This window comes from Triturus cristatus, chromosome 5_1 (assembly GCF_964204655.1).
Source record: "Triturus cristatus chromosome 5_1, aTriCri1.1, whole genome shotgun sequence".
NCBI classification, from domain to species: Eukaryota; Metazoa; Chordata; class Amphibia; order Caudata; family Salamandridae; genus Triturus; species Triturus cristatus.
The window spans coordinates 449,901,890-449,923,985 of record NC_140587.1 but is presented as its reverse complement, the minus strand read 5'-3'; the positions used below and the strand labels follow the sequence as shown (position 1 = coordinate 449,923,985).

The 22,096-nt window shown below is 47.7% G+C and overlaps 1 protein-coding gene across 1 annotated transcript in view; it reads left to right on the top strand.

Moving 5' to 3' along the window:
• Window positions 1–22,096, top strand: part of TMEM67 (transmembrane protein 67) — a 1,162,308-nt gene that overhangs the window by 526,451 nt on the left and 613,761 nt on the right. The gene's annotated exons all lie outside the window — the stretch shown is intronic.

Here is a 22,096-nt window from a genome sequence, read left to right as displayed (position 1 = left end):
GCGAGGTTACCAGGGATGACTACGCATCTAGACAACATATATCATTTTGTTCAAACAGGACGAGATCCAGGATGTATTAACAGAGCTATGGAATTCCAGAAAGTAGAGATACAGGGGGAACTGTTACGTTTCCTCATAAACTGTATGATCAGAAATCAAGATCGTCCGGGGGTAGACCCGAATGCAATGCTTATTCTTACAAGATGGAGTCAGAATATATCAGAAGGGAGACACGATAAGCAAAATTGTATAATAGCCATGTGCCGAAAAATCCGTAAAGAAATAGAGCGTATTCATGAAGAAAGATTGGGAACAGACGAGTTTGAGCCAGATGAAGTGTCCGAATCAGGGAACTCCGCAAGACAGTCAGAGACCATAGCCTATGTAGGCAGAGGAAGATCCTGTGAAAATACTAGATGTTTTCCTGATCCAATACATTCTGTATGCCCAAAAAAACAGCAGAACGTATCCGACGCCTGTAATAAATCTGAAGTCTCCTGAACATTCGTTTCAAGCCGCAGACAAGATACTACGAGAACGAAGGGGTTACCACCTCCTCGATTCCATGGATGAGCAAGAATTAGCCAGATCAGCCGTTCACTGGATTGACAGTCCTGAAAAATACGGTGATGAGACCGTAGCACACACGTTTCTCAATCTCAGTACAGATGAACAACGCTTAGCTGGAATCTATATGATTCAGCAACTCCTCATATTATATAAGTGCCAACATGCTGACCCTGGTCCTTTACCTGATATATTAACGGAACTACTCACAAACAGATGGAGAGGTTCTAGTAACAAGCTAATTAAAGAGATATTAGTGTCACGTAAACAGTATGTCCTTTTTGTAAGTCCGGATTCTCTCTCGCTGCCCCACAGAGAAAGAGCACCGTACTATATAGATAGACAAAATCCGTTACGAGAAGTGCACCCAATAAAAGGCGAAGACAATGAGTTTCACCGTGTATTTGTTTACACACCCATATCAAAAATGGAATTATTAGAAATGAAGAAAGTAGTACCTAGTCATGACAAAGACCCAGCGGGTTTCCACCGAGAAATTAAAGACATGTTACTGATGGGAGAGTACACCTTTCCTGATATTATGACGATATTAAAGGTGCTTTTGCCTGCTGGCATTTATGAAAAACTGAAAGAAAAAGAGTGGGAAGTAGGAGACCAAAAGATAGACTGGACAGCATTAGCAGAGGAAGAAAGGAGCCGAACTGCAGGTTCGGGGCTCGGGGATAAAGTTAAACTGTTACCAGGTTTACTAGTACAGGTACTGCCACGTTTATTAACTACAAAAAAGGAAGATTGGGGTGCAATCACAGCCTGCAAACAAAAGCAAGATGAAGACACAAGCGATTATTATGCTCGATTTGAAAAATGTTTTGGTATAAATAGTGGTATAAAAGCAAGTAGTGACTCATATCCACATTTATTTGTGACAAAATTGGTGGAAAATGCATTGCCTCCAGTGAAGAATAGAATATTGAAATTCGAGAGTACCTGGCAAAGTAACACTCCGTCGCAAATGCTACAAATGTTACAGTATCATCACAATAGAATTAGGGATGAACAAGAACACGAGCATAGACGCATGAAGGATACAAAAATGAAAATGCTAGTTTCTCAGACAGTACCAGCAGATGGTCACAAAAAGGGTGTGACACATTCTGGTGATTCTGCAGTTCCTGTAAAAGGAACCTGCAATTACTGTAAACAACTAGGCCATTATGTACATGATTGTCCAGTCCTGAAACGTAATATAGCTACAGGTATTGCAAAAGAGAGACCACGATTAGTTAGACAAGATCAGAATGAACAAGGAGCTATGCAGCATGGACAGTCCATGCCAGTTCAGCAACAGTCCATGCCAGCCTCACAGCAACCCATACAGTTTGTGCCAGCTGCACCACCGTTGCCTGCTACTGCCACACAAACCACAACACGACAAATGTATCAGACTGCACAGTATGAATACCCTGAATATCAGCGCTACGCATGAACCAGCCTAGAGAGGGAAGTCGACTTACCGCTTATCGAGATTCCTGTAGATCAAGAAGGACCTTATGTACATAGTGAATTATTAGGTCAAGATAGAAAATTCTTACTCGATACAGGGGCAAGTCGAACAACTATAAAACGTAGTGAAGTTCCAGGGGCACCCCTCTCAGGCTCTCAAAATGTTTCCCTTGGTTTTTCGGGAAAACCTATTGTTAATGAAGTATCACAGCCTCTACCACTTACGATAGGACCTTTGACACGAACTACAGATTTATTGCTTACTAAATCATGCCCAGAAAATCTGTTAGGAATTAAAACTCTGAAAGCACTAGGAGCCATAATATGTTGTTCTCCGGAAGGAGTAAGGTTGTTTTTACGTGATTTTAAAGGTCACTATGTGTCTAGAGAAATGGATCCCCGACTACAGACTTTACCAGTACATCTATGGGCACAAGGCCCTACGGATGTTGGCTGCATGAACATTACACCCTATCGAGTTACATTGAAAGCAGGAGTGGTACTACCACGAATGCGACAATACAAGTTACCGCATGATGCTGTAGTGGCTTTGCTGAAAATCATTGATGAGCTGATTGCCCAGGGAGTAGTTATAGAAACAGACTCCAATATATGTAATTCACCGATAATTCCGATTCTTAAACGAACTGACCCTACTGCCCCACCAGTATACCGATTGGTTATTGATTTGCGTGAACTAAACAAGTGTATTGTACCACAATTCCCTGTGGTCCCTGATATATCATCATTGTTGACAGCAATTGATTCCGAAGCAACATTCTTTACTGTAATCGATCTCAAGAATGCCTTTTTCAGCGTCCCAATAGATCCGGAAAGCCAATACTTGTTCGGATTCAGTTTAAATGGGCGCAGCTTTAAATTCTCACGCGCTCCCCAAGGATTTACAGAAAGCCCCAGCATCTACAGCCAAGCACTGAAACGAGAACTTGACAGTATCCACATGCCAGTCAATACTGCACTGCTTCAATATGTCGATGATCTGCTGATCACCGCAAGAAGCGAGCCAGAATGTGAAAAGGCTTCTCTGACGGTTTTACATTTCCTAGCCGACAAGGGGCACAAGGTGTCCCCTTCTAAGCTGCAATTCTGTGTTCAGCGAGTTATTTATCTTGGTCACTCGCTGTCCAAGGAGGGAAGGCAGCTTACACCAGATCGCATTCAGTTAATTGCTAACATGTCAATACCCCAGACACAGAAGGAGGTGCGGGCTTTCATAGGCCTCACTTCATATTGTAGGCAGTGGATCCCTCAGTACGCATTTCTAGCAAAACCACTCATTCAGTTAACCACACAGGAGGCAGCCACATCGACTGTTCTCCCTTGGACTCAGGAACATACACAAGCTTTTGAAAGCTTAAAGAAAGCTTTATGTCAAGCACCTGTTTTAGCAACGCCATGTTATAGCAAACATTTTACACTTTTTGTTACAGAACGCGAAGGTACTGCCTTGTCAGTACTCACTCAGGATCAAGCAGGATCACGCAAGCCATGTGCTTATTTTTCCAGTACATTAGATCCCGTAGCTCAGGCTTTGCCTGCATGCCTGAAATCAGTGGCAGCGACAGCTTTAGCAATCAGACAAAGCGATGCCATAGTATTAGGACACCCATTGACAGTACAAGTACCACATGCAGTAGAGGTTCTTGTGAACCGAACACAAACACAACACTTGACCATAGCAAGACTTACCGGTTATGAACTGACATTGTTTCAACCACACATAGAGATCCGACGGTGTAATACATTGAATCCTGCTACACTATTACCTGTAATTGGAACAGACCCACTAGCTCATGATTGTGTTGAAATCATTGAAATAAAGACGAAACCTAGACAAGACTTGACAGACGTTCCATTGTTAGATCCAGACCTGACGTTGTATGTAGACGGATCGTGCATGAGAACAAGTACAGGAGATTTAGTGGCCGCGTATGCAGTCACAACAGACACTGAAGTTATTGAAACAAATTGTATAGATACTTTGTCAGCCCAAGCAGCAGAACTTATTGCTCTAACACAAGCCTGTATTCAAGCCACAAATAAGAAAGTTAATGTATACACTGACTCACGTTATGCATTCGGAGTTGTACACGACTTCGGCGTGCTGTGGCGAGAGAGAGGTTATTTAACGTCCCATGGTGCCCACATTCAGCACGGACTCCTCATTCATGCTTTGTTAGACGCAATACATCTACCCACTGCTATATCGATTATGAAATGTAAAGCACACACGAAGGTTACTGATACCATTTCTCAAGGCAATGATTTAGCTGACAAAACAGCTAAACAGACTGCTCAGAATCGCACATTAGACATGACAAAGCCAATAGTTCAGACACCAACACAGTGTATGACAATTAAGGATCCCGCACTTGACGTAATTGACATACAGACACATGCCACAGCAGAAGAAATAAAGAAGTGGACTGAACTAGGAGGGATCCAGACAGATCAAGGATGGATGACGAAGGAGAAATCTGTATGGTTTCTCCCTGATTCCATGGTTCACGTCATTATAGCTACAGTTCACAGTCCAGCACATTTAGGAGAGAAGGCTATGCTAGACAGCATTCAACACATTTGGTTCAATAAACATTTACGAGCAGCAGCTAAACAAAAAGTTCGTACCTGTATGATATGTTGTCAGTTTAATCCAGGAAAGAGTGTTCCCGTAGAGCAGGGTGGATTTCAGCCTCCTGACCATCCTTTTGAAGTCCTCCAGATGGATTATATTCAGATGGAACGTTGTCGAGGATTCAAATATGTTCTCGTAGTTGTCTGCGCTCTCTCCCGTTGGACAGAGGCGTATCCCGTATCAGATTACACTGCCTCGACTACTGCCAAGCAGCTAGTTCGAGAATTCTTCCCACGGTACGGTTTACCACGTGTTGTATATTCAGATAACGGTCAGCCTTTCTCATCCGAATTAATGAAACATGTCTCACTCTTGTTGGGATATCAGTGGAAATTCCACTGTGTCCGACACCCCGAGGCAGCAGGTCTCGTGGAACGACATAATCAACTTTTAAAAATCAGATTGTCTAAAATATGTCAGGAAAAGGGTGTGGACTGGATAGTAGCCCTACCAGTTGCGCTATTTTACATGAGGATGGTAGCACACTCTCGAACAGGGCTATCCCCTTATGAAGTGATCTTTGGTAGACCACCGAATATGTGGGGGACGCCTATACCCCGTAAAATAACTGATGTTGACTGTAATATGCTGACAGATTACCTGGCTTCCTTGATGTCTGCACTACAATCTTGTCGTTCACAGGTAGTCGCAGCTTTTCCCGACAACACCGAGGTGAAACCTCATGATGTAATTCCCGGTGATTATGTTCTCATCAGAAATTTTGATCGGAAAACCCAACTGGAGCCAAGGTGGAGGCTTCCTAAGTTGGTCCTGCTGACGACCAGAACAGCTGTGAAGATCGAAGGAAGAAAAGGATGGGTGCATTTCACCCATATAAAAAAATTTCATGGACTTCCTCCTGACACAAACAGTACTTCCCGTGTGTCTTCCCCCATTGACTCAAAGCTACCTTTGGCTGAGGCCAGTAGCACCGAACTCTATAAACAGAAACTCAGGTCCAGATCTAAACTGTCGGACGATTTGATTGTTTAAGTCCTCTCCAAGGTGAAGCGGTTGAATCTGTCCCGACATGTATCCCTTAGGTCTGAATCATGTAGAGTCCAGAATCATAATGAAACGACATGCTTATTGTAAATCACTGCGTAGCCACTGTATTGTGACTTTATTAATTTTGTTTTTCTTGAGTTTTTTAATAGTTACTGCAAGTATATTGTTGCATATGTATTATCCTGTTTCTAAACGTGCTTTCAATATAACTGATGAACATTCTTTTAGTGACCTACCGCCACATGAGTTGTCCTATAGACTTGCGCTGCGTAATAACACATTCATTAGTATGTTACATCATTCCCATCAGACTAGTAATGCCACCAATTGTTGGGTGTGTGGCCGACTCCCTCCCTATCAGAATACCAAAGGAGTTCTGCCTTTCTTTCCACATCCGTTCACACACAATGGCTCCTGTGGAGCATGGTTTAGTTTATTAAATTCCATAGACCCAGACACAGCAGTTTATCAACAACACTGGATATGGGGAAATCTGAATATAGTTTTATTCAAAGTCTGTCACCCCAATAAGGAGGGTCACCCCAGTAGAACAGGAACTGATTTAGAAAATGAAGTGTATAAATTAGGTAATTTTACGCCTAATCTTATGATTTTGAATGTCAAATCCGAAGTTGAACTAATTCTGCCCACTATGTCAGTATTTCCAGTTAAGGGTGAATTATGTGTGAGAAAAGTTGGTTCCATACATATGGGCCATAGCCAATGCGTTACTATAGTAGAATATAGTGATCAAGGTAAATCTTCATTTAGAGCTTCTCGCCATTCTTACTTCATATGTGGCCAGACGGCATATATGCGCCTGCCTCTAGATTGGGATGGTACCTGTTACATAGCATTCCTTTTGCCACCTGTTTTCCTAGCTCCCCCTGATTATTATCGAAATGTTCATTTAGTACACAATAGAGAGCGAAGAGATCTCCCAGTTATCGATTATACTGAGACAGCATGGGACAAATATGTAGATTTCAATAAAGGTATCTTTCCCTATATAGGTACTATATCAAATAGTAAGCTGATACGCAGACTCACCAAGACTCTTGAAGCTGTAGTAAACGAGACTATAGCCGCCCTAGGCAATCTGACAGAGGAACAATCAGTGATGAGAATTGTTGTTCTCCAGAATCGTCTTGTCCTTGACGTCATCCTGGCCGATAGGGGCGGAGCTTGCAGGGTCATCGGATCCAGCTGCTGCATATTCATACCAGAAAATTCGCCATCTGTATATAAAGCTATAACACGCCTTCATAAGATTGTAAGCCAGATACACGAGAATCCAGGCACTTGGACGTGGTCCGGGTGGTTTTGGAGTGTGATATCAGCCTGGGGATGGAGAGTTCTATCCTTCCTAGGTATTGGCCTTCTTATGCTCTTCAGTTGTTGTTTATGCCTGCAATGTGGACCAGCGATTTGTGGTCTGTGTGCCACATCATGCATTCCATATCAAAGTTCTCGTTCAGAATGCCGGAAGAAGAAGGAAGAAGAAATGATGCTCCATGAGCAAATTGATGGAATAATGAAGATTGATGTCTCTTGAAGGGCAAGAAGGGGACAAGGAGGGAATGTGGAAATGTGGATTTTCCTGATCAGTTATGTCCCCTATCTTGGACCCCAACGGTTCTATATGCATGTTACAAGTACATGTATGTTCCCTCCAGTTCCAGTTTCTAAGACGCAAACATATGTGTGTCTTCCGTCGACATGTTCTCTGTCAGATCCGCCATCAATGGGCTGGATATTCGATTCCTAGGTATGAAAGGCCACCGACTTTATATGGCTAAGTTACTCCATTTTTACAGTTCAGGCAAGTAGGCCCGATTCTGTCCTCAAAGCCTTTCCCTGCTCTCTGTCTCTGACAGCTTCAGCTTGAGCTCGCATCTGTATCCATGAACTTTGTCCTACTCCCTGTGCAGCTAACAATGTCTGCCTCGGCCAGTTTTCGCCTGCCTGCCAAGAAGTTGTATTTCACCTTCGAATTATCTATTTTGCTCTTCAGCCGATGCATTCCTGTCTAGTGATTTAGGTAAACATTTCCTTTAGCTCACAAGCAAGGACTCAGCCTTTCCGTCCTCCTGCAAGTGATTCATAGCCCTGCTGCCATGGAAAGTTTTCTGCCCCTCGCATCTCATATAGACACTTAGACGCTTGTACACGCACACACAGTTAGTATAGAATAGATTCTGTCCGAGAGTCCTTCCTTGTGGATAACATAGTTCTCCAAACATAGGATGGTAGATATGATTTGGGATTAGGTTGACTTGACCCCCCAGATTTCTCGTCTCCACATGTAGAGCTAAATGTCAAGTCCCCTTCACCCCCTAGTTGCACGTCAATTACACGTCATGCTGCTGCGCGCGCATCTATGCCAAGTATTATCTTATAGATCCACCTATGTCTGATAATGCAAACCAATCATGTTTCTTTTATTCCTTGTTACGCCTAGTTTCGATTATGTCACTGTCACGTCATTTTTCTTATCAAATGTTACGCCTTTTACATTCGTTTCATTGTAATGCACTTATTATAAAAATACATGTCTGTCAATAAATTATTGTACTTCACTTCCTGAACCCTCGTGGTGACGGAACCTGAAGGCCGCGACTCGAGTCGGCCATTTTGAATGGAATAAAGCCCATTAGAAAACCTCTTATACCACGGATTCTGCCTCTTGTTATTTTGAGCTATTTTACTTTATTTAAGATCCCGTATGAAATTCAGTCCGGTATATTTTATTTACCACAGTACGAAGAGGTCAGATTATCCCCAAAAATCCCTTGAATCGTGCGTCGTATGTCACCTTCAATTAAAAGGACTATATTATACAGTCTGTCAGGGGGAGCCACTCTAGTGTCCACCGTTTCTACAGTAATGAACGTGTCAGTTGCTGTCGCCACCAGATATGGACGCAGTGCTTGTCGCACTACTGTAACTTCCGCCACGCTGTCGAGCAGCGTTAGTGCCCATGTCAGGTTCAGAAGCTGCGTCCGCACTGTCTGTGGCATACCTCGCTGTTAGCTCAGCAACCTTCTTCTTTTGAAACGGGGGTCGTTGATGTGCAGACTCATCCTGCTTTCCTTTACCGTTAGTCTGACGGGGTTGCTCACGTCCTTGGGTACCCCGTCCTTTCCCACGGTCTCCGCCACCGGACTGTGAAGCCGATGTTTCCTGTGAAGAACGAGGAAAACGTTGTTCAGAAACCTGAAATCTATCAGGTGACTTAATACTAGATCGATCGCGCAGATCATATATGCGTTCACCAGTCGACTGTACGGGTGAGGCAGGACGAGACCCCTGTTACTGTTGCTGCTTCCCCTGTTTCTTTGCCCGCCAATTTTGTTTAGGAAAATTTGGGCGTTCGTCTTTACCAGACGAGCTCACCTTAGTTTGCTGTACTATATCAGGAATTATTACAGTCGGTTTAACACTTAAGGCACTGCGGCCTATGGTCCTATAGGCTTCCGCAATTATTTTAGCGAACTCCTTAGGCCTGTCGAGTTCGTCCACGCGGTCCAGCTTATTAGCCACTTGGAACTGCATGGCATCGCCTTTGAGGTTGACCATTACCATGGAAGCAACCACATCGAACACCCCGACAAGCTGCATTCCTAATTCAACAGCAGCCTCCGCACCGTGATTTTCTTGAACACGTTTAATGACGGAGGGAAGTACAGACATAGACGGAGTGCCGAAGCACTTCGAGTAGGTCGCGGCAAAGACCTTGCCCCAGTTGTCACAATTGGCCATATCTGGGACTAAGTCTTTCGGCAAACTAATGGTGAGAATCCTGTGTTTCTCCACAGGAGTGGTATGTGGAAAAACCGCCTCCAGTTATTCAAATTTCTCAGCAAGCCAATAAGGTAAATCATCCTTATTTTGGGGGCGCTTGCCCATCACCGAATTAACCATAACAGGACTAATAAACACCGCGTGGTGGTCCGTTGGTTGTCCCGCAACAGCAGGTGCCCCCACCTGCACGTTGCGTGACCCATACTGCACTAAAGCCCTATGCACTGTAATCAGGGCTGTGTGTAGCACCCGCAACTCAGCCACCGCCACCGTGAGATAGCTGGGATGAGGCGTAAATCCGGCCAGCACCGGCCATGTGGCCCCTGCAATCGACAACGGGCCCATTCTAGCCGGTGCAACCGCATGGGGAAGGGCGCCATTAAACCAAATGGTATGCTGCTAGGCAGAAATAGGAATTTTTTGTGTCCTATACGGCGTATAGACAACAGGTAGCTGCGTGGGAGTATAGGAATGAAACGTATTATCGTCTGCATTCACCGCCGGAAAAGTCACCCAAGAGTAAACAACTCATAAGGGAAAGACGCATCAGCGCTCACCGCAAGAGTGAGGAAGTCGTGGACTAATATAAGCACTACTAAGGCGTTTCAAATCAATCGACCAAACGTTAGATGCGCCATGTTGCAGGGATTCTGCTTATGCACAGAACTATGCACAGGAAACCAGGACCTCAGTGAATTGTGGTGTACCAAAAACTCACCTCAGAACCCCTTATCCGACCAGCATCAGTGTCCCATTCGTTATCCAAGTTTTATCTCGGCGGTCCCAATGTATAGACAACCCAGAACAAGCGACTTAGTGTACTCTCAGGAATGGTGGGAATCAGAAATACCTGTTCGTAATTAATCTCATATCAGTCCACAAAAAGAGTACACAGAGACACGGTAAAGTTTAAAGAGTTTATTTTATAAACCTCGTGTCCTAAGATGCAGTACTTTGGCTAACATAAGCAGATAAATGATTAAAATGAAAACCATCAGCATAGTTACAATACCATAGAAAATGAAAGGAGAAATCATACTAAAATGACAGTGGATTACAGCCACCTTCCTTTCGCTAGTAAACTAATATTATTATTATTAGACTAATAGAAGGTCTCTAGGCTTAAATGGGGAACCCCATACCGTAAAGATCAGCTTAGTGGAATCACATCACAGGATCAGGTATACTCTGCTCCTGGGAAAGCTCTTCTTCCGAATGTGTCTAAAGCATGCAGCCTGTAATATTAAAAGCACTCGACTTTCAGATATTTTTTGCAGCTGCGTGCGTGTTATGGCTAAATAGTGGGCCGATCAACCTGAACCCAACAACATGCACCGTCTAGCGACCCAGACTGTTTCTTTACACAATGTTCAGACCAAGGTCGCAGCTCACTGTTAGGGATGTGAACAACAGACAGTTCTCATGTGAAGCAAAGGCGAGCAAGCATTTCTCAAATAATAACATGTAACTGCAGTGTCTTGTGCAAAGCAGCAAAAGTGGCAAGATGGCTTTCTAACATCTAACGCGGTTGTGCTAACTCAGCAATGTACGTATATAAATAGCAGGCCTCACTACACACCCCTAAGGGTCTCTGACAGCCACCCGTGGGCCCGTGCATGTTTTACTTACTTCTTTTTGACTACGGCATGCTTTAGATCTGCCGGGGCTGTAGTTGGGTCCCTAATTACCTTTGCGCTTGCATATAACACCTTCAACCGCTTTTTACATTTGATCTCTGCTGTGCACACTATTCCCTCTTTCGCACTGGTTCTTGATAGACCCCATCCTATTATTTAATAGGTGGGCTTGCCTTTACATCCGTGACATATTTGCTCATGTACATTACGCTTTCTTCCCCGATGGCAGACGCATCACTTGGGCCCTTATCAAGGAGGTTCTTTCTGTCCATGGAGTAGCCATCACACACGTGACCTCCACCACACTTGGAAACGGTCCATTCCCACAAGGAGACCCTTTTACTTCGGAATCCAATTTAACCATTCTGTACAAACATACAGTATGTATCATTGAGTGTTTAGGCACTACCCAGTATGATCGTTTATTGATTTTGCTTTTCCCTTATATAGTTTTTGGATACCCAATTTGTGGCCTTATATGGAGGTAACCCCCTGGTCATTCTTTACTTTATTGATCTTGTGACTACTTCATCTGCTACAGTCTTACCCTTCCGCTCCAGGTTTGATGCGCCCCAGACCACTTTCGGGCACTGTAGTCACTGCGTGTTTTCTGACACCGTACCCCATGGCTTGCCAATCCGCCTGTCCCGCCCCCACAATCACTGCTATTTGCAGCATATCTAGCCGCCCCATTTTCCAGTTCTCCCCTTTTCCATTCAGGACACCGCTCGGTCTTAGACCTGGCAACCATTATTTAGTTTTTCTTTTATTTGTGCTTCCACCCTAACATAGGACCATGAGTGCACACTGACGCCCCGTGCACACGTCCATTTCTGGTTTCACTCCACCTATACATGGCATTTTTCTGGCTTAGAACCCGAAGTACACAGGGCGACCCTCCCCAGGGGATTCAGGGGAAGCGTCTTCCATTTTTGGAGATCCTCCTTAGCCCTCTTTACCAATGGAGTTACATTGAGAGACCAGCTCAGCTCGGGAAGAAGGGTGACCCAGATCCCCAGATATTTGACCGAGTGATGCCGGAGCGGAATGGTGGACTGCCAATCATAGCAGTCCCTGGATAAGTGTGGAGGGACCATTACCGACTTCCCGAGGTTCAGCCGGAGACCGGATGTTTGCTCAAAGGACTGCGAGATTTGAAGGCACCGCAGCCCGGAGATTGCAGGCTCGGCCAGAAAGACCAGGACATCGTCCGCGTGCAGGGCTATCTTGTCCGCTTCTGTGTTGGGCCATTCCCAGCCGCGGACGCAGTAGTCAGCCCGCCCCCGAGAGGACAGAGGCTCCATCGCCAGAGCGAAGAGCAGGGGCGATAGAGGGCAGCCCTGCCTTGTCCCCCTGGCAATCGGGAAGGCCTCGGATAGCACCCCGTTAACCAACACGCGTGCTCGGGGATGGGCGTATAGAACACGGACCAGAGTCCTAAATTGGGGTCCAAACCCCATCTCGACCAGCACTTCCATTGGGTATGCCCAGTCCACCGAGTCAAAGGCCTTTTCAAAGCCAATGAAAAGGAGGGCCAGGTAGGGAGTAAGGAGGTGCCTGTGGGCCAGGGCCAGCTGTAGCCTCCGAAGGCAGTGTCTGGTTCCGCGCAGGGGCATAAAGCCACATTGGTCAGGGTGCACCAGCAGGGATAGATAGGGTTTCAGTCGCTGAGCGAGTATGGCAGCGTATAGCTTGATCTCCGTGTTGATAAGGGAGATGGGGCGATAGTCTGCACAGTGGCAGGAGGGCGGCTGGGACTTCGGGAGGACAACGATGGTGGTGATGTCCGTCTCAGGGGGTAAAGAAACCTTTCTCAAGAGCCTCGCCAAAGAGGTCGGCTAAGCGGGGTACAAGAGTCTCCCGATACAGCGCATAATATTCTTGCGGAAGGCCGTCTGGGCCCGGGGTCTTACCCGACGAGACTAGGGAGAAGGCTGCGTCGATCTCCTCCCGAGAAATGGGGCGATCCAGATCCTTCTGAGCGAGGGGAGTCAGCCGAGGGAGACGCACCTGGCCTTGCTCAAGGAAGGCTGCGAGGGATATGCCAGGGGTCCGCGTCATGTAAAGCCGCTGGTAATAGCGGGCAAAGATGTGGGCCATCTCCAGCAGATCGCTGTGCACTACGCCCTCATCATCTACCGCCTCTGGGATGATGCGGTTGGCTCTAGGATATGTAGCCAGGCGGTGCAGGATTGTGCCGTTTTTGTCCCCCCAGCCGTATACCCGTGCCACTGACGATCTCCAAAGGAGCTTAGCGGCATCTAGGGATAACTGCCGGATCTCGGCTCGAAGGTTGGCAAGTTGGCGGGCCTGGGCCGCGTCATCAGATAGGGAAGGGGATTGCTCTAGGTGAAGCACCTGCGCCTCCCGCGAGGTAATCTCCTGCAGCTGCGCCTGTCTCTGACTCCGAAGCTGACCCTGTGCAACACGCCGAATGGTTGCCTTCCCCGCCTCCCATAAGGTACCCGGAGATGCCACCGAGCCCTCGTTGATGAGAAAGTACTGCTTGAGTTCCCTCCCCACCACCTTTTTAAATTCCCTGTCTTGGAGGAACCAAGCGTTCAGTCTCCACATTTGGCGGGCGGAGGAGGGGGGGCCCCTGTACTTAAGAAGCACCGGGGAGTGATCAGTGATCCCTCTAGGAAGGATCCGGACATCTACGATCCCGGAGCAGTCAACTGAGGGGACAAAAATTGCATCTATATGGGCCTGTGTATGGTGCGCTGCAGAGGTGTGGTGAACTGGGCGACACGGGGGTTGCAGAAGCGCCACGCATCTCATAGGCCCAAGGACTCGGACGAACTCCGTAGCTGCTTCGCCTGCGCCAGTCGAGTGGTGGAGGGAGGACCCGTCACATCATCAGCCGGGAACGAGACCGCATTGAAGTCACCCCCAATGACGGTGGGTCCCAGGGGCAAGTCATTCAGAAGAGCCGCGGTGTGTTTAAGAGTAGCTGTCAGCAATGAGGGGGGAGAGTAGATGGACATAAGGTTGAGGGGAGAGCCGGCCAACAAGCCACAAAGTGCCACTGATGTGCCCTGAGGATCATGAAAGACTTGTGTAAGTACAAATTGCAGAGTACGTTTGAGGAGAATGGCCACCCCTCGGGAACCTCTGGAGAAACCGGAGTGCCATACTCTATCATATCCGTAGCGTGCCAAGAAGGGGCAAGAGTTACCCATCAGGTGCGTTTCTTGGAGTAAGAGGACGTCCACGTTAAGGCGCTGTGCAAAGTGCAGAACTGCCGTGCGCTTAACCGGGTCCAACAGACCATTTACATTCCACGATAAGACGTGTAGAGACGCCCTAGGAATTTTTGTGTCGGGCATGGTGGGTGGGGTGTGGATCCGGGTCTAGCACCTCCATTAGGACGTGGGAGCATGTGTGGGAGCCTGCGTCTGCATGGGTGACTAGTGGCAGGAAAGTCGCACCCGGTCCCTAATGGGTCGGTGCGAAGTGATCCGTGGCAGCTGGAATGAGAAAACAACACAAACAACAACAGCAGAACAAAAATCCCATACCAAACAGTCCGCCCTCCCTACACTTCTGGAACGGAAGTATCTGTCGACCCCCCCATTGTAACAGTACCAAACTAAAACGCTCGGGTTGGTTGCGTGGAGGACCCCTCCATATAGACGGATGAGCCGTGAGTCGGCTAGTGGATCTAAAAGGTGAGCGCGAAAGTCTGTCAATATTCAAGATCTTCATCAGGAGAGAGTCCCGCCCCTGGACCAAGAAGCAGCAGGCCTAGCACAGTGTAATCTTATAGCATGGGAGTGCCGGAAAGGTCCGAGTCAATCCCAGGGGAACCTTCCCGGGCCGGCAATGAGGACGTCCCCGGCCACTCGGCGACGGATCGATGCCTGGTGCGACGTGGAGAGCCCGAGTGGCTGGAGGAGTCACGGGGTCCACGGGTTGCCGTGCCCGGGGACCCGGATACTGCCGCCCGGGATCGGCGCCCCCTGCGAGATTGCGTGCGCCGCCGGCACCCGCAGCCCTGTGGATTGAGAGCCCGCGGGGCCTGGAGAAGGGTCCCGCCTCTGGTGGAGGGGACGTTCTTCCGTCAGCCATGTCCATGCTGCCTGGGGCGTATCGAAGAATTGGGTTTTATTTTGGAAGATGACTCGGAGGCGCGCGGGGGACTGAAGCTGGTACTGGAGGCCCAACGCATGCAGTTTCTTTTAAACGTCCGTATAGGAACTTCCCTGGTGTAATCCGGGAATACCTTAACAGTATGGTTCTGAAACCTAAGAGGACCGTGGGCCCGCGCCGCCCGCAGAATAGCGTCCCAATCTTTAAAATTGAGGACTTTCAGTATGATGGGGCAAGCGGGAGCACCCAGGGGCGGCCTGGGGGCGAGGGAACGGTGGGCTCTCTCAACCACAAACCAGGGGGAGAGGGCGTCCCGGGACATCCATGATGTGAACCAGGCTTCAACGAAGGCAGCCACCGGATTCGATTCAACCCCCTCGGGAAATCCCACCAGGCGGAGGTTATTGCGGCGGGCGCGATTTTCAGCGTTTTCGGCGCGCCTGTGGAGTTCCTTGGTGTGGGTGCAGAGGCACGCCACCTGTTCCTTCAATTGCGAGATGTCGTCCTCCGCTGTGGATATGCGGGATTCGGCCTCCGTGAGTCGTCCGGTTGCGTTGCGGAGATCTCGTCAGAGGAGGGAGACGTCCACCTTAATTTCTCCAATCTTCCACTCGACGCACGCTTGGGAGGCGCTGATTGCTTGAAGGATAGTGTTCACGTCCTTGTCGGGGGCGGGAAGGGAGCCCCGATCGCCTGCCCCGGGAGAGCCGGGTCGGAAGTAGTGAACCGGTCCATCTTCGTCTGGGTGGGGGCCGGCGTGGGCTAGAGGCCCTTGGCCCTCCCCATTGCCACCAGGTACTCCCACCGCTGCCAGGAGTCCGGGGACCAGACCGGTGGACCCGGAACCCAAAAACACCCCACACAAGGCTTAGTAGTCCGCACCAGTCCAAAGGGCCAGCAAGTGGAGCCGGAGGGCAACTCGAGCGGGCGTGCAACACGAGGGGACCAGGACCTGCCGCCGAGCCAGGCGCCCCGCAGCTTAGTCCGCAGGACCAAAGAGGGTGACGTGCTCTCCAGGAAGGCTCCGGGGGAATGTGGTGCGAAGCCCCCCGATGGAGAAGGAAGTGTCCAGCTGGTCAACAACCCCTGGGGAGGTCCACACGTGGGCTAGCCCAACCCCGTGTCCAGGGAACGCAGGCAGTGAAGCATGGGATGGGGCACCCCCGCACCCCCGGATGTCGCCAAGGCAGTGGAGAAGATTATAGCGGGCGGGAGGCACCGCCGGCAGCCAGGGCAGGAACTCCGGATCCGGTGCCTCCCATAAGCTGCGCCCAGCTGTCGGTGACGGCGCTGCAGGGACAGATCCCTGAGGAGGAGGAGGCTCTCGTGTCCGCGGGGCAGCACCCGCAAAATGCCCCCGAGCCCCCCCGGTGGAGCCGCACAGGACCTGGGGCACCTGGGGGGGACAAGAGGAGGCGGTTCCAGTATTAACCCCCCAGCCCGCTGCTGGATGGTGCAGCCGAACACCCAGGCGCGCACCCCACTCACCAGCCAGATGGAAGGTCGGCCATGAAGAACGCCACAAGTCGTCGGGCCGCGGTAGGTCCGCTCCTCCAGGGGATCAGTGGGAGCCCGGACTAGGGCAAATGGCGACTGACAATTCCAGAAGAAGGAAGGCAAGGGAAGAGGCGCCCACTGCCCGACAGGTGCAGCCGAAGGGCCCCCCTACCAAGGTGCGCAGGAAGTGGTCGCCCCCCAGCAGGGCCTGATGGATAAAGGCGATGGGCCCAGGGAACCAAGACACCGCCACCCGACCTGGTGGTCGCCGCTCCAAGCTCCTCCCCGCGCTGCCAATACCCCCCCAGGGGCCGAGTCAAAGGACAGCGCGGAGGCAGGTTAGCATCCAAGAGCGTCGCACGGGACAGCCGCACTCCAGGACCATGAAGCCCCCACAACACCAGGGCAGGCGCCGGCCCAGGGCAAAGCTACCTTGCGTAGATGCTCAGCCAGGTGGGCCCACAGAGAACAGAAGATGGTGACGTCCAGGTGCCGCCAGGCCGCCCCCGGCCCTCCCCATGACGGCCACTCACTGGCGCCAGAAGAGCACAGGGCACCCGGGACCTCAGAGCAGGATGCGGCGTCACAGTTGTCAGGGATCTGGCGGCAGCAGGGCGGCGCGGGCAATCCCGGCTTTAGGGGCAGCACCGGGATGCCAGGAGTGAAGTCCCGATGCCTCTCACCACCGCCGGACGTCCCATCCGGGCCACGCCCGGGCCGGCCCTACGTAGAAGCAGGTCGCGGCACCCGCACCACTCGGAGCCAGCCTCAGGGAGCCAGGAATCTCCGATGTCCCCGCGGCGCCGACGGCCGCCCAAGTCCACCCCCGGTTCGTCCAGCAGCTCCAGGGCGCCAACGCAGCTCAGGGCCTGGGGTTGATGTAAGCTCACGGCCACGTGGCCGCCATTTTGTTTGTGCGGCTGGACGGGTTCAGGGCACAGCAGCAGATTCCGGCACCCAGAGGCTCCTGCCGCCACACTTGAACGGAGCCCAGGGACCCCCGGCAGTCAGGAAAGCAGGTCCCGGGGTAGGGTGGTCTCCTGATGGCCGAGTACGGAGCGGATGACGGAGGGGTCCAGAGCACTTCTAAAGTGCGACCGCCATCTTGACGCTCCCGGCCACCGGATGTTGTCATATTTATGGGAGACAAAATAGTTCTCTTGGGTAGTGTTAGGTCTAGCATTACTGTTGCTGCTAACAAAGGGCATTCAGTAAATACAGCCATTAAACATTGGTTCTTGAGAGCTATTTGTGGCAGTATATAGATGAACAGATTGGTCAAAGAATGTTCTGAAGCAACATAAAGGCTCATAATTCACCTTTGTGCATGGCTAAACTCGCAGATGGACCATTTTAACATTGAGCTTTATATTGCTTGGGCCCATATAACATGTTATCCCTCACAATAGATATATTCTATTCTTGATTGATCAGTTTTCCAAATGGGTTGATTGGAGATGTAGAGGGGAGATGTAGGGGTGTTTACCGTTGACAGTAATTGAATTTCTTACTGGTTGCTTTGTTAGAGAGTATTTAAAAATGTTGTTACTACGAATAATGCTGTTCAATTTTTATCAGACAAAGGGCCACATGTAACAACATTTGTAATAGCGATTACCTAATTGCGATTTTCTGCTAAATGCAATTATGTAATCGCTATTACAAATGTATGAAACTACAAGAGTTTCATGCAGTGATTCGTAGGGGGTCGCAAATCGACCTAAGTCATTAATATTAATGAGGTAGGTCGCAATTTGTGACCCACTAGGAATCGCTACTATCATAGGGATAGTGGCCTGCTGGGGTCAGCAGACCACCATCTCCATGATCTTTTTTTTTTCTTTTTTTTTAAATGCAGCCCGTTTTCCTTAAAGGAAAACCGGTTGTATTTAGAAAAAAAATGAAAAGTTTTCTTCTCATTCTTTAAGAGTAGGCAGTGGTCCGTGAGACCACTACCTGCCCTTAAAAAAGTTTGTGTATACATTCTCAAAGGGGAAGGGGTCCTTTGGGGACCCCTTCCCCTTTGAAAATGGGTTACCACCTACTTCAAGTAAGTGGTAAAATGCGAATGTTTTGCGACCGCGATTTGGTCACAAAACATTCCTACATACCTATGCGATTCGGTATTAGGAAGGGACGCCCTAAACACGCCCCATTCTTTTAGCGAATCGCTGACCTATTTTGTGATTCGCTAATAGGTTACCGAATCAGAAAGTAGGGTTTTGTACATCGGGTAAGCCTTTTTTTCGGTCGCAAACGGCCCGATTCTGCGAAATGGGCCCTTTGCGACCTTAGAAAAGGTACATATATTTGGCTCAAAATGCTTTCCTTTCTTGTTCTGAGTGGCTTTATGCACATGCATGTTTCTTTGTTTTTACTCTCCAGTAATCTCGTCGTGGTGAGAGTTAACAGGATTTTTTTGTTTGAAGCGGTTCAGATGGCCATTGGTGTAGTGGTATATACGGGAAGAAATGTGGGTGTATCGTCGAACTCATCACTCTACTAGCAGTTTTTTCCCCTTTTGCTATTTAAAAAAAATTGTATTCTGCATTTGGAGATGTGTTCACATGCTTATGAACTCTGTAGTAAGCAGGTAAACCCACAAGATTCTTGATTTGGCTTGGGTAAATGTTTAGCAAAATAAAACTAAAAGGACAGTGTGGAACAATGCAAACTCTTAAAGAAACTGTGTTGTTTAAAAAGGATTGGCTTAAAGTGAAAAAGGGCAAGCATATATTGAGAGTTGTCTAATTTTTCTCGAGCACATCAAGTTGTTTGTGGGGGAAAGTCAATGGTGAGTTTGGATGACTGGAAATGGTGGAATCTTAATAATTTGGTAGAAGTCGGTAATCAAAGTGTCAACAAAGAAACAAGGGGACATGTCTTGTTGAACATTAAGGTATTGAAGAGGACTGGACATGTCAACAATGATGGCTTTGGTTTGCAATTATCTGTAAGTTTCAGTGTCAATAACATTACATTTATGCAATCAGTACTCAAACACGTATGTCCGAAAGCTCTTCATGGCTCAAGAAGAGACAATTACACTCTTCATCTGGCATGCACCAGCATGACCTTCGAGATCAGCTTCTCAACATCTACTCTGTATCCCTAGATATAAAATAGAAACTCACAAGAGTATGTTCGATTTTACGTACCATTTCTAAGGCCTGAAATCTTTCTAAGGCCTGAAATCCACTGCCTATATCAGTGATTCCCCAAAACATTTTCCTAAGGTTCCGTGAACAACTGAAGACTTGCTTATTTGATCTAATTCTTTAATAGCTAACTAGTCACGTGTTCCCGGTTTTTGTTGCTACTGCTTTTGAAGCGAACAGTACAAAAAGCGACTGGATACCTGTTGCTGAGGTTTACTTTGTGCTTCATTCATTCATTAATGGGTTGTCATTGGAAGACGTTCTTCTAGGAAGTGATGTGGTCAGTGGACTTAGAACTTGGTCAGGGTCTACTGAGGTAAATGTCTCTGTTAGTTGAATATCATCTTCCAATCTCACCAGTGTATAGAATGTTGGAAAAGCTAAATACTTGAATGATTTTATTTGAGCTGTGTAACATTTTCTCACCGAGAGAGGTAAGTTTGGAACTTCCACAGTCTTTTTTTTTTTTTGTTTTGTTTTTTTGTAGAGTTGTATATAGTTCGAGCTAGACCCGAAGATATCGGGTATCAGAGCTCTACATGAGCACCAGTTTCGTTACACAAGGACACATTCTATTTGTTTGTTAGGCACAGTTCTAACATTTCTAACTGTGGATCTGGTAGCTCCTGTGTCAATTATAAATGACAAATCATAACCATAGATATTAGCGTCTACATGTGGGCCTCTTTGGTCTACCTCTAGGACTGCGCCAAGTACACAATCCTCTTCCTCCCTCGGACACCGTCATTGTGAATTATCAGAACTGAACCCCTTAAATTTGAACATGGGAAATTGTTCTAACACATCTTGACTCCTATTCTGAATTTGTGAAATTGCATTCTGAATTTGATTCGGATTTAATTTTGACAACTAGTTTGTTTATTCTGGGGCTCCCTTTTTGACCTGGTACAACGGGTATCATTTGGCTTACTCTGCATTGGGTTTTGCATTTGTCGTATGTGCATTCTTTGACCTGTCATTTCCTGAGAATATGGTGCTTGTCCTGAAATATTATTAGGATTAAATTGAAATTCTTGTTTCCAATGTGCCACCCTATTACAAATGTGACAGACAGTAACTTTTTTTAAGGCAGCAACATCTGTTCCAGATCCCACACCTGGGAAATGCCTCTACCTCTTCCATGGGACATTCACATACCAGTTGTATTCACTGTAAACCCTCCTTATGAATCTACAACTAAGTAACCTCCAGCCAGTCACGAATTTTGAAACCCTTTCTGAGCTAACTTTGTTTGAGCTAACATGAATTTCTCCTGTATTTACCTCTGCTTCATGTCCAATTCATTACTGCTATAGTTCGCATATATGCAGAATCTCATTAAGTGATTTTGTTTGCCAACAGATGACATTTTGGGTAATGTTAAAATTAATTTCAGGTTTTCAACCCCAAAACAAACTGTGACACAAAAATCCCCATATCCTTCTCTTCAGAATAGTCGCTTCAACTGTGCTGTTTGAAAACCTGCAATAACCTTATGGAATATTCATGAACCATATCCTTCGCCTCCTGGGTTGTTCTTTTAATTTTCAGCCAATCAATATCTTTTGGAGGAATCTTCCCTTTCTGAAAATGTATGACTTCCTCAAACTTATACATTTGAGTGTTATTTAGTCTCATTTTTGTTTTATAGGAAGGGAAATGTGCTGTAGTAGGGCTAATGCTTTGAGGGCCACCTGGTCTCTTGTGCCTGATCCAGCTTATGTCCTGATCCTACCTTCTGGTCCGGTTCCTCATGCCTGAGCCAGCATGTGGACCTAGACAGAAGTAGCTGGAATGTTGGGTTTGACACTGTTAGGGAGATTAACGGCAGCTGGAGTCAATTGCAGCTGGGTGATGGGGGCTCACAGTAAATCACCTACTTACCTGCAATACTGCTTCTACTTTCAGCGCCAGGATACCCCTTGGGTGATAGTGCGCTTTATAAGTCTGCCTTACATTACATTACATTACTTTGGACTTTTCATTCGTTCATTGTCACATACTCTCCCAGCGTTCATTTGCACAAACAGAAAGGCAAAGTATTTATCTTTTTAAGATGTCCACAGCTCTTACCCTTCCTCAGTCCCCCATATATAACATTTGCAGGATCATCTATGTGTGGTACGTAAACATAAGGGCTATTCTTTGCCTACTCCTTCGCACTATGCTACTGAAGGAGAAGTAAGTGTTTTGCTACATCCAACTTCCAGATA